The 13,684-nt window shown below is 38.5% G+C and overlaps 1 protein-coding gene across 4 annotated transcripts in view; it reads right to left on the reverse strand.

The window, feature by feature from the left end:
• GUCY1B1 (guanylate cyclase 1 soluble subunit beta 1) overlaps positions 1-13,684 on the reverse strand; it is a 58,278-nt gene that overhangs the window by 35,807 nt on the left and 8,787 nt on the right. The gene's annotated exons all lie outside the window — the stretch shown is intronic.

Consider the following 13,684-nt stretch of genomic DNA (forward strand, 5'->3'; position numbering starts at 1 on the left):
GTGCTAGGAGTGAAGATGTAATGTGGCCCAAGGTTATAATCTTAACAGAAAGAAAAAAGAAGCATAAATGTCATGTTTTGACTCTTAATACTAGAAAAATCTCCAACGTAATGTAAGGTACCAGAAGTTTCCCCGAGCCACTGAGATGCCAAAGGGAGTGAAACTCAAGACGAGATTTGCAAAAATATCAGCTTTTATTCATGGCCAAAGCAAAAGCTGCGTGACAAAAATATATCCAAAACATACAGACAAAATGCATATAAGGAATAGCCACACCCCTGCAAAAGTGGCTCAGAGTACTATACACATTATACGCCGTTAGAAACAAGATTTACCCAATCGGAGACAAAGGTTCGTTACCAACGTGACCTTTAAAGCATTCTTTGTATGGAGCATTCCTATAGGGGAGGTTTCTCTCCCTGGCAAAGTTGTTTATTCTATTTATTTTATTTTATTGGGTTTGTCAATTGCTTACGAGATAATAGGTATAAGTAAAAACATAGTTATGAATACATGGATACATATACGAAAAATAAAAGAAACAATAAGACAGGGACGGTAGGCACGTTGGTGCGCTTATGCACGCCCCCTACAGGCCTCTTAGGAAAGGGGTGAGGTCAATAGTAGACAGTCTAAGGTTAAATTTTGGGGGTTTGGGGAAGAAACCACAGAGTCAGGTAGAGGATTCCAGACATTGACCACTCTGTTGCTGAAGTCGTATTTCCTGCAATCAAGTTTGGTGCAGTTAACCTTGAGTTTGTATCTATTGTGTGCTCTTTGTGTTGTTATGGTTGAAGCTGAAGGATTCATTGACAGGTAGGACATTGCAATGTATGAAAATGCTTTCAGGATTCAGAATCTATGAGGCAGGAAACTCCCCACTCTGGTTCTTTTATTTATTGGACTTGATATTCCTGGGTAACCATTTCTTCTATATTTTTAAGGATGTGCCTAGCTTCAAAGCCAAGAACAGAAGTGAGACACAGAGGCAAGATAGCAAACTTTGTACTAACGGTAACCGGTATCTTTGGTTGTTTGGGGTATTTTGCATGGAACCTTTCTAACTTGTCTGCACTAGTGTTTTGGGCACCTACTCACACCGCATTGGTGTGAGGGATGTGCTTTTCACTGCACTAAATATTGTAATTCCCCCTTAAAGTACCTTGAGTCCAGTATCCTCTTTATCTCTTTCTCCGCACACACACCATCACAGGAGGTGGCAGCTTGTCCTCAACTGGCCTTCACTTTGAGCCTTGGAAGGGCTTCAATAAGCTACAGACTCACCTCAGTATCTGAGGTAAATGTAACTCCGCAGTAACAGGATTTATGATTCAAACAATTGAGAATGGACCTGTATACTTAGGACCCAGTTTCTTACAAGGCTGGTTTCAGCTTTTAAGTATTTCATAGGCAAGTAAACTCTCTCGCCGATTCTGAACTCCTTTTGAGGGGCTCTTTTTCGATCTGCCCGTTTCTTTTGCAAATCCCTGGCCTTATTCAGAACTCTCTGCATGTTTCCCCAAGCAGCTTTCAGGGTCTCAGTCTATTCAGCTATTGTTAATGAGGGAGGAGGTTCCCTCGGAAACACTGGCGTTGGTACAAATTCAAACCCCCACAGTTACTTTAAACGGGGTAAATCCAGTAATGCTATGCTCCAAGTTTATTATAAACCACTTCTGTGCAAGATAGGAACTCCACCCACTTGGTTTGCTGATAGTTTACATAGCAATGTAGGTATTGTTCCACCACTGTGTTAATCTTTTCTGCCACCCCACTGGTGCACAGATCAAACCGTGAACTATGCCCCTGAGCTGACCCTATTTGCTTTTTACTCTGCTGTAAGCTGCACCCTCCTCCCCCCAATCTGAAATGATGTGCCTTGGGACCCCATGCAACTGGTAGATGTGCTGCACAAACATTTGGGCCACTTCTGGGCTGAGGGAAGCTTCGAGCATGCCATAAAGTGTGCTTGTTTTGAAAGCAGGTCAACCACAGTCCAGATTACAGTGCTGCCATTACTCTCTGGCAGTTCCGCTGTGAAATCCATGGCAGTTTCCTCTCATGGTCCGTTAGGGTTAGTCACCAGCTATAGCAACAAAGGGGTCTCTCCCTGGCAATCATTTCATAGACATGCACACTGGGAAGTTGGTTACATAGTTCTCTATGTCCTTCCTCATCTTGGGGCAACTAGACTTGTCTTTTAGCCAGGTGAAGAGTTTTTACAAATCAAACATGCCCAGCCAGTTTTACATCATGGCTCCTTTGTAGGATTTGGGTCCTCTGACTGACTGGAATATACAGCTAGTCTCCCTTCTACGCCAGATCCTCCCTCATTGCCTGGTCGGCTCTGGGATCTCTGAGCCGTTCATCTTCTTTCATGGCTTCTTTTAGCTGTTGGAGTAGCATGCCACTGGCTGATTGAGGAGCGGCTAGTGTTGCTGCCTCACCGAGACCTGTGCTTCCAGTTGCCCGGAAAGAATGACGGAGTTAACTATTTCCTCTCGGGTGGTTTTGGACTGGGGCATCTGAGAAAATGCATCGGCAAGGAAATTCTTCCCCCCCGTCTGGCAAGTATCAAAGGGTGAAGTTCAACCGATTAAATTACTGTGCCCATCTCACTTGCTTGGGGGACAGCTTCCTCGGGGTTCTTAAGGCTTCCAGGTTCTTGTGGTCAGTCCACACTTCGAACAAAATCCTACTGCCTTCTAGGAATTGCCTCCAAGTCAGAAGTGCCCATCAAACAGTATACATTTCCTTCTCCCACTCCCCTGGTCTCCTCGGTCTGCAGCCCTCCATTTGCTTCCTCAAATCACAGCCACTGCAGATGGAACCAAGGGGAAATCCATCTCAGCTATCTTTCCCAGTCTGCTCAGCCGTCGCATTTCAGATCAGGGAAAAGGGATCCAGCTACGATCCCCTCCTCACACACTTGTGGCTGCTCTGACTTCTCCACTCTCACTTTGGATTGGTTACGATTGTCTGCACTCTGGCATCCTCTTGAGGGACTACTAGTGCCTCCCAAAATGGGAGTGATCCAGGCTTCACTGCGGCATCAGCTTTTCACTCCGTTCCTGACGTTGTTAGGTCAAAGCTCTCTCGGGTTTACCTGAGTAGGCTGAGTTGACTTAGGTGAGCTGGTTTAAAATCAACTGTCGAACTAGCGAACCCAAAACACTCTTGGGAGAATTGAATTCCCAAAAGTAAAGCTTTATTGGATACACCATATTGGTACTGAAGAAATGAAACCAACTCTGGTTTCCCATGCAAATGCTTGTCCTGTTAAACAATGCTTTCTCTTTCTCCCTACCCTTCATCACCTTGTCCAATTATGAGATGGTCTTTTGTTATGAGAATGGTCCATCTCTTTCTCAAGCACCTGCAGTGGGGACCTTGCTGGCTCCAGGCTCTCACGATCCCTGCATACATTCTCCACATTCCATTTCCCTCCCCGCAGTTCATTGGCAAGTTGAAAAGCATTGGGCTTGAAAGAAGCAAAGTGGTTCAATCTTGACAGCCTAAGGTAAAACTTTACTTTCCTCTCCACTGAATTTCATTTTGTTAGATATGGCCCAGTGTTCAAATCTATTGAGATCCATCTGGATCTTGAGCCTATCTTTTGGAGTGTTGACTATTCCTACCAGTTTAGTGTAGTCTGCACATTTAATGAATTTCCCTTCTAATCCCTCATCTAGGTCATATATGAAGATGTTGAAGAACACTGGGACTAAAATGGAACCTTGGGGTACCCACTGCATACTTCCTTTCATGTAAATGTAGTTCCATTGAGGACCACACTTTGAGTGTGATTTGTCAGCCAGTTACAAATCCTTCTGAGCTGATGCTATTCCATATTTTTTAGCTTACCAAGAAGTACATTGTGATCTATTTTGTCAAATGCCTTACTGAAATCCAAGTATGCTATGTTCACTACATTTTGCTGGTCTACTAGTTTAGCCACTTTGTGAAAAAAAATGAAATAAGACTTGTTTGGATGATCTGTTCTTGACAAATCCGTGTTGGCTTTTGGTTATAACTTTGCTTGCTTCTAGGTATTCGCAGATCTATTGCTTGATTCTTTTCCAGGATTTTCCCAGACATTGATATCAGGTTTACTGGTCTGTATCATTAGAATTACTGGAGCATGAAGGTGAAAGCATACTACTGAATGTGCAATATGCTACTCTTAATTAAAAATAAATAACAATAATAGAAGTAACTAATTATTTAGAAAGATTAGAACATGTAAAACAATCTAGCCTCTGAAATGCTGCCCTTGACTGAAAAATGTAAAAAATTAATGATTTCATGCATCTCCCTAATAATCAACCACTGGACAATTTTCATGTAACAGTCTCATTATTTAATGAATTGCTATTCTAGCCAAACTGATTTGCAAAAAAACAAAACAAAACACCAAACAAACATGGTAAAGTTATAAATGGGAAGGAAGTGACAGTAATGGAGGATACATCAAAGGAGCTTAATTCCAGATTATTTGTGATAATATAAAACTTGTTTGTTGATGCTGTTATTGAAGTATTTTGATAAACTTTGCCATAAATAATGTACTGAGACTCATGAATATTGCCATCAAATATTAAAGTACATTTCAAGTTATTACAAGCAAAAACAGTAATTTACAACAATTAATAATTGCTTAACACTTCTTGTCATACACAAAATTGTTTTCATATATCATTAGCAAAATAATAAGTTAGGAAAAAGATTTCAGGCTACAGCATAAATGGACTCTCAGAAGCACCTGGATTCATTAAATCTAGTTAATTTACATATTAGAAATAAACAACGATAGCATAGTTCTAACTGTTCTTTTCCTGTCAAGTCTAAAATAAGAAAAAGTTAGTGCTACCAGACCTGAGCTACAAAAGTTTGTACATCTAATTAGAGTCACTTTTTGGGGAGATGGGCGGCATAAAAATTTAATAAATAATACATAATTTAATAATAAATTATTAGATGGTACAAAAAATACAGGAAAGTAGATTTTGTACCTAATATAGATGTCCACTGTAAGCTAAATACATTCATTGTAAAACCTTAAATTGTGGTTTATCTTATCAAACCATATTTCAGAATTAGCACATTTTAGGATATAGAGGAGATGATAATATATTGTTAATCAAAAGTTTTGCAACCTACTCTCACTCATGGTAGCTGATGAGTGTGTGTAAATACTAAAGTAAATAAGTCTAATTCTTTTTCTATTTTTTGTGATCAATGAAAAAAGTCATTTATTTTTGCCCTATTTTTATCACAATTTGGTTAACTCAAGGACAAGACAAAGAGAGCACAAAGTGGATTTATTAGCAGTGAAGAGCAACACAGAAAGAAGTGGAACTTAAAGTCACTGCTTATGTTTTGAAATTAAATTGGGTGAGCATATGGAGACAGTAAACAGATTACAAAGGAGAGTCACATACTTATTTTACCCCTTTGGACAAAGGGCAGTAGCTGTCATTCAGTTCAATAACCCAAATAACTGAGCACATTTAAGCTGCATTAAACTCGGTGAGAGAGATTTATATAAACAAATAAATCCTAATGTTTGCAGACAACATTAAAACAACTTACTTTGGTGTATTATGTGACCTATTACATAGTCTATTATTTTGATCTACCATATTATATAAGACCATTTTCTAAATTTTCCTTTCCTTTCCAAATTTTTCTTGGGTGGACAAATGATATAAATTAAGACAATTAACTTTGACTTTCTAACAAATAGATTTTTTTTATTATTTTTTTTGCAAAATAGCATTCTTAATATTTCTGCTATTTGTTCACTCTTTGTACCAGCCTTCAACCTTAGAATGGTAACTATAAGCAATAAGGCAAAATGACGGCTAAGCAGAGGAAGAACAGTGATCATGTTAACAGTTCAAAATTTTGCTCCGTATTTTACAAGGAAATGCCGCATTCCGTTGCTCTTCCACTAACAAAACGATGTGTGACCTGATTACGTAGCACTGTTTCTCCTTAGCCCTGATTTATGGCCGTGTTAGAAAACATGACTTATAACCTTGATGCTCTATCTAGATACCGCACTTCGTATTCACTGTGAATTCTCATGCAATAAATTTTTAATATAAAAAGGAACAGCTCATCAGGGGAAATGCTCCCAAGAGAACAATGGCAAAATAGAATGGAGATCATCGTAAAGAGAAAAAAAGAAAACACTACACATCTCTTTATAAACGTTCATACAATTCAACTTTATCTAGGACAAGTTTGATAATAGGCCGTTAACAATTTAGTCAGACACAAAATCTTTATTCCATGTGACTTGAAATGTTTAACATTTGAAATACTTCTCATTAAAGCCCATATTCCAGAATCATTGTGTGCACAGAAGCATTATTGCTACTTATTTATTTCTTGTCTATTAGAATATCAGGAATTTTGTTAAAATGTCTTATAATGTATCAGTGGAATTGATCATCTTGCCATCCTAGCAAAGCAATGGTAATGTTTTGAAGGATCCACTAGAAAGTTCCTTCATTCATTTTATTCAAGAAAGATTACATTTTTATTTTGAACCTGATTTATTTTGGCCTATTGAGAGAAACATAAAGGATTTGGGGGTGCCCACCGCATTATTCTATGAATGGCCATCCTTGCACTGTTACTCAGTGGCATACGCCTACTCCATTTGGGTCTGGTCTGTGCATTCTACACAGGTGGATATGGTGCTTAGTGATACATGCCGCATTGTTCCTGGATGACTGCACCGCACCCCACTTGACAGACTTTTTATCTTGGTGGGAATAGTCCCACCAGGTGTTAGAAGAACTGTAGCACTTGACATAGAACATGGAAAGGTGTTACATGATCCAGCACACCCATTATTTGGCCGAGTATCCCCTACAAAAAGATTGAAATCAAGGAATTTTTTTTTTGACTGCACTGAGATTGTTACCACACCTCAAACAGAAGAACTAAAAAGATGGAAGTCTTTATGATTGGATAGAACCACTTGAGGAGTTGCCTGGAGAGGAAGTGGACAGTTTGGAGATATTTAAATAAGACACCCATTGTAACATGTGTCCTTTAGTTCTAGCCAACTAAAGTTAGAACTAAAGAACACATGTTAAAATGGGCATTCCTTTCTGAGGATAAGGATGCTGACAGTGAATGTGGCACTATTCAAACAACTAACATTTTTTGCACTGCCCCCTGGGACAGATATGGACACAGAATGACTTGCTGGTCAGAAATACCTCTGCAATTAATATGGCCTAGCACCAGGCAATATTATATTTTTATTAAAGTTTTTAATTTTTAAAATTTAAATTAATAATTTCCCTCTTTCTAGTTTCTGTATTTTTGACATGAGACAAAAACACCTAGGCTGCAGTTCCTCCTCCTCCTGTTTCTCAAATTTATTCTCACGGACCATTAAAATTCTGAAGTTTCCCTTCGTTCTCTGCTATTAATTCAGAACATTGCTTTGTCAATTATATATTGCCAAGGTAGAATATTCTTGTTTATTTTTGTTTTTAGAATTGCTTAAAACAATTTGGATAAATCCAACTCCTGGATACTGTATATTCTTCTATGTCTTTTACTATTCAAATCAAATTGGAGGTTACACATTTTAATATTGAAATAGATGTTAGGACTTTCCTTTATGTAAATCCATTGTCTCTGATGCATGTGAGAAGAGGGTAAGGGTGGATGGAGTGCATATAAATAACTCCAATTAGTTAAGACGAGCTGGAACATTTGGCAGTTGTTATTGCTGCTTACTGTTAAAGTCCAAGAGCAGGAAACCATATGATTCCAAATCCTCAGGAAGCAGTTGGACTATTTCTGAGAGATAAACCTGATGTTGCACTCTAATAAGATAAATGCTACTTTTAGCCTTTCCTTTTTGAGAGGAATAAAAAAAGCAAGAACTACTGTTTTATAGTTTAAAATATTTTTAAGACTGGCTTTCACTTTAGCAGAGCTGTCAACAACAGCTGAAAATAAGAAAATTTCTTGTTCTGCAGTGTTTCTCATATAATAAGGCCGGGTCTTATTTTTTTTTGAGCCCCGAAAAAATGGCTAGGCCGTCTTTTCGGGGGTGACTTAATTCCCCCCCTTGCATCTTCAGGCAGGCGGGCAGCGACGGCTTGGATGTTGACCTCGGCGTTGGTGGGGCACTTTGTATCGGGGTCAATGCAGGCAGCACCATATCCCGGTGTGCAACAAAAGTACTTCCTAACGGCAAGCCCCCCCCGCCATTTCCCTCCCATTTCATATGTTTTAATATAGGCCTTAATTTGGGGGGAGGGGCTTAATTTCATTTCATGCCTATAAAACATGCTGGGACTTCCTATTGGGGGAGGCCGTATTGTTGGAGAAACAGGGTATTAGCTTCCATGTTTCTTTCTGCAGATAGACAAGGTAAACAGCAAACATTAGCACATTAATTCATACAATGTTAACTGGTTTTATATAAAAGCATAATAAATACTGTATGATAGATATGATAAATGTTCATATCTAAAAAGACCGCAATGCTTTAAGAATTTTCGTTTGGTAGGGGTTATTTGTTTCATAAAATAAAGTATTCCAGAATAAAGGATTTCTTAAATAGCAAATGCAGCACAGGGCAAGTGACTTTTTGCTTAGCAAAACACTAGACACTCTAATGCGTAACCGTTATTTCCTATTTTTAGGGGAGAGGGAAATCCCCTTCATAGATTTCACCATGTATGGAAACCATGATCAACAACTCTGAACACATGTCAACCCACAGAACTGTCATGTTATTTAAAGCGTTACTTTAATATTAATTCTGAACTTCAATAGAAAAGATTAAAAAGATGTGTTTTCAGAATTAGTTTTCCCCCCCAAATATTCTGATCTCAATGGACAGGAAATCTTATTATTAGCATCCACTATACATCAGTAAGGTGCAAGCAAAGAAAAGAAAGAACAATTACCACTGAAATCATTTCATGAAATCATGAAAATGTCTCTGTTTTTCTTGACCTTTGCTAGTCTATCATACTATCTGGGGAGAAGGCACTTCTTCTCAAACTAAGCAAGGTTACATCTTATCATAACACCACTGCCTTGATTGACAAGATGTTGAATAATAGGTTATTTCAAGTTTTCACAGAATTCAATAGAAGCAGATATCGTAAGCTGAATAATGGACTACTACCACAAGGATCAATGCTTCTTCCTACATCCATTACCTGCCTGAAACGGTTTCTCTTTACTTAATTATTGTAGACACCTAGCAATGACCTTAGACACTATACTGATACTAATACTAGCAATTAATAGAATAAAAGTGAATTACTATGCAATAACAACAAAACTACCTTAGGGTTCCACATTTAATTCCCAAAGCCATTCCAGAACAGCAGTCTTGCCTCTTCTCTAGGAGGGGAGCCTCCACAGAAAATGTGCAGGATCAGGCCCTCTACCATTGCATCTCATAGTAAGCGGGGATCATTAACAGATGCTCTCTGGTCACACCAAGCAGGCAGATACAAAGCAATATGGGTCTCTAAAAGTAACAACTAGCACTTTTAATATAATAATAATAATAATAATAATAATAATAATAATAATAATAATAATAATAATAATAATAATATATTTAATATAGAGCAACACTCTGAAATATTTCATTAGCCAACAGAACTCCTGTGTCAGTGTAACGTGGCAGTTAATGCAACTGACCAGAAACGATTATTTTGCACCAACTGAAGTTTCATGGTGGTCTTCAAGGACAGCATAATATAATGCAAACTAATGTGATAGAAGTTGAAGAGTTTGTTGCACCACATTTGGCCTTAAACAACTTTTTATTTAGATATCCTAGAGATATTCTTTCCTTTTATAGGCTTGGAAAATTGCCAAGATCATAAATTTACACTTATTGCATTGCTGCAACTGATCGTGTCACCTTGTGAAGACTGATAGACAAGCCCTCTTCTGTCTTCACTCTGGAATATTCTACTTCATGTGCTATATTAAGAAGGAACATATTATCCTCTTGAGATCCTTCCCTATATGAATTATTTTGTTTTGTTCCCCACCTTACAAACACAATTTTAATGAATATATTTTATGCAATTATAATTTACAGTGTTTTTAATACTGTATTTTAACACTTTTTATTATAAACTGCTTTAAGATATGTCTACTTTGGACAAAATTATGTTAAATGCATTTTAAAAATCAGTGTGTATATGTAAATATATATATATATTTTTCCTGAAAGATTCTTTCTCAAGAAATAATTTACTTTGTTATTTTCAAAAGTAAATAAATCATTAAAATGCACTGAAAATAAACTAAGGTAATTTTTAATAGGTTTTTTTCAGTCATAGACCAGAGACCAGAACAAATAAAAACATTCAGTAAATATACAATTAAGAATTCTAGTATGAAATAATAAATAACTAAAATCTATGATAAAATCCAATCTGTCGTGCATGACCTAGCTGTATTACAGTTACAATCCATAAACTGCGTGGCCCATTGTCAGTTTAATACTAAAAGGGAAAGGAATAAGCGGAGCAAAGGGTTTGCCACATTTGTTATATGACATAACTATGGTGCATTATACAGGCGTTTCCGATAAATCCCCAATGCTGCTACGCAGAATCCAGCCACTTGCGCTGTAGTTATGGACTGTTATGGACCGTTCGTCCTTAAGCAGCCACTGGAGATAAGCAGTGTCAGAATGGCCAGGATACCTAGCAATTATTGACAGAATATGTTTTTTCCAAATCTCAGTGTAAAAGGAACATCGAAGGAGTATGTGACCCACAATCACCACCTCTCCTGAGCCACAGGAACAGAGTCTTTCGGTCAATGGTATATTTTTATCCTTGTCATACAGGACAGCCAATGGAAGCACGAGGCACCATGTGAAAATGCTTTCCAGTGGTTTGCTGACTCCGACTGGCTAAGATAGCTGACAAGAGCAACAACACGTATCTAATGGTGTCTGGAGACAGAAACAGCAGAGCTTTCCCTAAATCCATTTGCCTTTCGATGTCTTCTACCCTTTGTCGCAAGGTTTGTTTTGCTTGGTCGTAGTCTATCTTGAGTACTGAAGCTGGGGAGAGCCTAGTTTGGCAAGGTTGAACTTGACAGCCTTGATCCATGATGAGGAGAATTTGTCTTGGGACAAGGGAGCCAGACTTTGCAGAAAGAAGTTAAGCTTTAGCCAGAGATTCTTGCTTCGACTTTTGTCAATCCTGTCTCCAGGTGCAGAGTGCATTTGAGGCACAACAGGACATCGGAGAATTGGTCTAATGAATTTAGATTGGACTTTTTCCAATGGTGTAAAACACAAAGCTGAAGGTCCAAGGAAGGTCCCATAAAGAAGCTTGGCTAGAAAAAGTTTAAGTACAGCAGACAAATAATATCCTCCCTTTGTGCAGAAAAATGTAAGGATGGCGCTTGCTGATCTTTGGCTCAAGGCAAGCATATATTCATCATGTGTTTTTCGTGACCTGGATGACCACTCCCAGGTATTTGAAGGTGGTTTCCTGCTCTATTTTATGGCCATTTAGATACCATGAAGAATTTTGGCCTTTTTGCAAAGCCTGTAATCTTTGTTTTCTCATAATTTATGTCCAGTTTATTGTAATTACAATCCTGGATAGGGGCTCGCAAGGTTCTTTTAATACCTACTGGTGTCCTGGAGAGGGTCACAGCATCATCTGCATAGAGCAGGGTGATGCTTCGATCACCTATTTTGGCGGGGTGGTAAGTTGTTTTTATTTAACCATTTTACCATGTCATTTATATAGAAGTTAAAAAGCAAGGGGCCCAAAATGCACCTATTTAACCCACTTGAGTTTTTACTGACTTCAAGAGGGAACCTTGCATATTACACCTCCCCTTTTAGGGATGTTTTAGTATGTAGGGCACGTGATAGATGAAGAAGCCTGCGGTCAATTGAGACAGCTTCCAGTTTGTCCCATAGCTTAGATCTGGTAATCGTATCAAAGGCTATCTTGAGATCTATAAAAATGGCATATAATGATACAGGTCTATTTTATAGGTATTTTTCAATCAGATGATGAAGAACTAAGCGCTGATCTGTGGTGCCCCTCTCCTCTCTAAACCCAGCTTGCTTTTCAGCGATCAAATTCTCAAGATCCAGCCACTCCTTTAATTTATCTTGTAGAGGTGTATGGCACAGAGTTTGCTGATTGTTATTTAGCAGACTTATTCGTCTGTAAGGATCATGTCTCTTTCCCTTTTTAAAAATTGGGACAATTGCCGAGCCCCAATCTTCCGGGACATGGCCAGTGGAGTCGATGTAAGTAAATAGCGGCACCAGAACTGTTATCTACCACTCCAAATTGTTCTTTAATAATTCAGCAGAAATGAAGTCAACTCAGTCCTGAGTTGGCCAATGAGCAATTTAATTTCGGAATCTGAAACTGGGAGAAATTCAGGTAAATCCCTCACTGTATATACACCTTATACTCTGGCTGGAGGGGTCTTCATATATTTTCTGAAAGTGACGTTCCCAGGTTGTAGGAAGTATACAGGCCTCTCGTGGGATATGAATTCTGTCAGGGTGACTAGCTATTAGATGCCAGAATAGCAAAGAGTTCTTTTGCTTTGCTGCCACAATAAGCTGTTCCCAGGAGGACATTGTGTCTTGTCTCTTCTTAAGAGCAATCAATTGCTTGAATTGTTTTGAGTGTAATGTTTAAGAGTTGTTTTATTGCCATTCCCAGTTTCGCTTTTATACATTTTATTAGGCCATGGTGAGAGTTTTTCTTAGCTGAGAAGTTCTGGTCATGTGCAAGTAATGGTTGTAGCTCATGAACTATGCTTTTATATAGTTCTAATCAGGGGTGGGATTCAAATTTCTTAACAACTGGTTCTGTGGGCGTGGCTTAATTTGTCGGTGTAGCTTGGTCATGTGACTGGGTGGGCGTAGCTTGGTGGTCACATAACTGGCTGGGCATGGCTTGGTAGTCTTTGGACTGGGTGGGCATGGCCAACTCTAAGTCATTTGCTTGGGTGTTGCCTGTATGGGCCAGGAGGAAAGAAAGGTCCAACCTCTGTGTATGTGTGTTTGTGTGAGGCGGAGAGGTTGGAGAGGGCGGAGATAAAGTTGTGACAAAGAAATCCCAGGGCGGGGGCAAGGAAAGAAAAGGAATCCCTGCTCTGAAAAGGGAATACCCTCCCAAGAGAACAAAGGAGTCAAAACCTTATTTAATCATACTTTTTGAAAACATAATTTAACAGACATCAAAAAGCAATTTCACTTTCACTTTCCCAGGTTCAAGTCTCTTTGCTTAACACATGTCATATGCTAATATATTTATACCCCTCTATGTTTTCAAGCACTAGGAATTCTCTATTTAACTAGATTTAAGAAAAGCATTTACATTAAGTTAGTGGCAATGTTCTATATCTCACAGGCAATGAATTAGTGTGGAACTTCTCTATAACCTTCAGACATAAACTTTTGGTCTCTTTTTATTCCATCTGTCTTCTGACACATCTTCATTCTTAGATTCCAAAGTGGTTTTCCTTTTCAGAAATTCTCCTGTGAGTCTCACCCTCAACTACTTTGTGGACTTATCTACTCAGAGAGAGATGAGCCTTTAATAGTACAAAAACTACCCAAACCATTTTAGGCTATCTAATCACTCTTTTCTGGATTAAATTCAATAATTAT

Source organism: Pseudonaja textilis, chromosome 6, assembly GCF_049901715.1.
Source record: "Pseudonaja textilis isolate UNSWEBS1 chromosome 6, rPseTex1.2, whole genome shotgun sequence".
Taxonomy (NCBI): domain Eukaryota; kingdom Metazoa; phylum Chordata; class Lepidosauria; order Squamata; family Elapidae; genus Pseudonaja; species Pseudonaja textilis.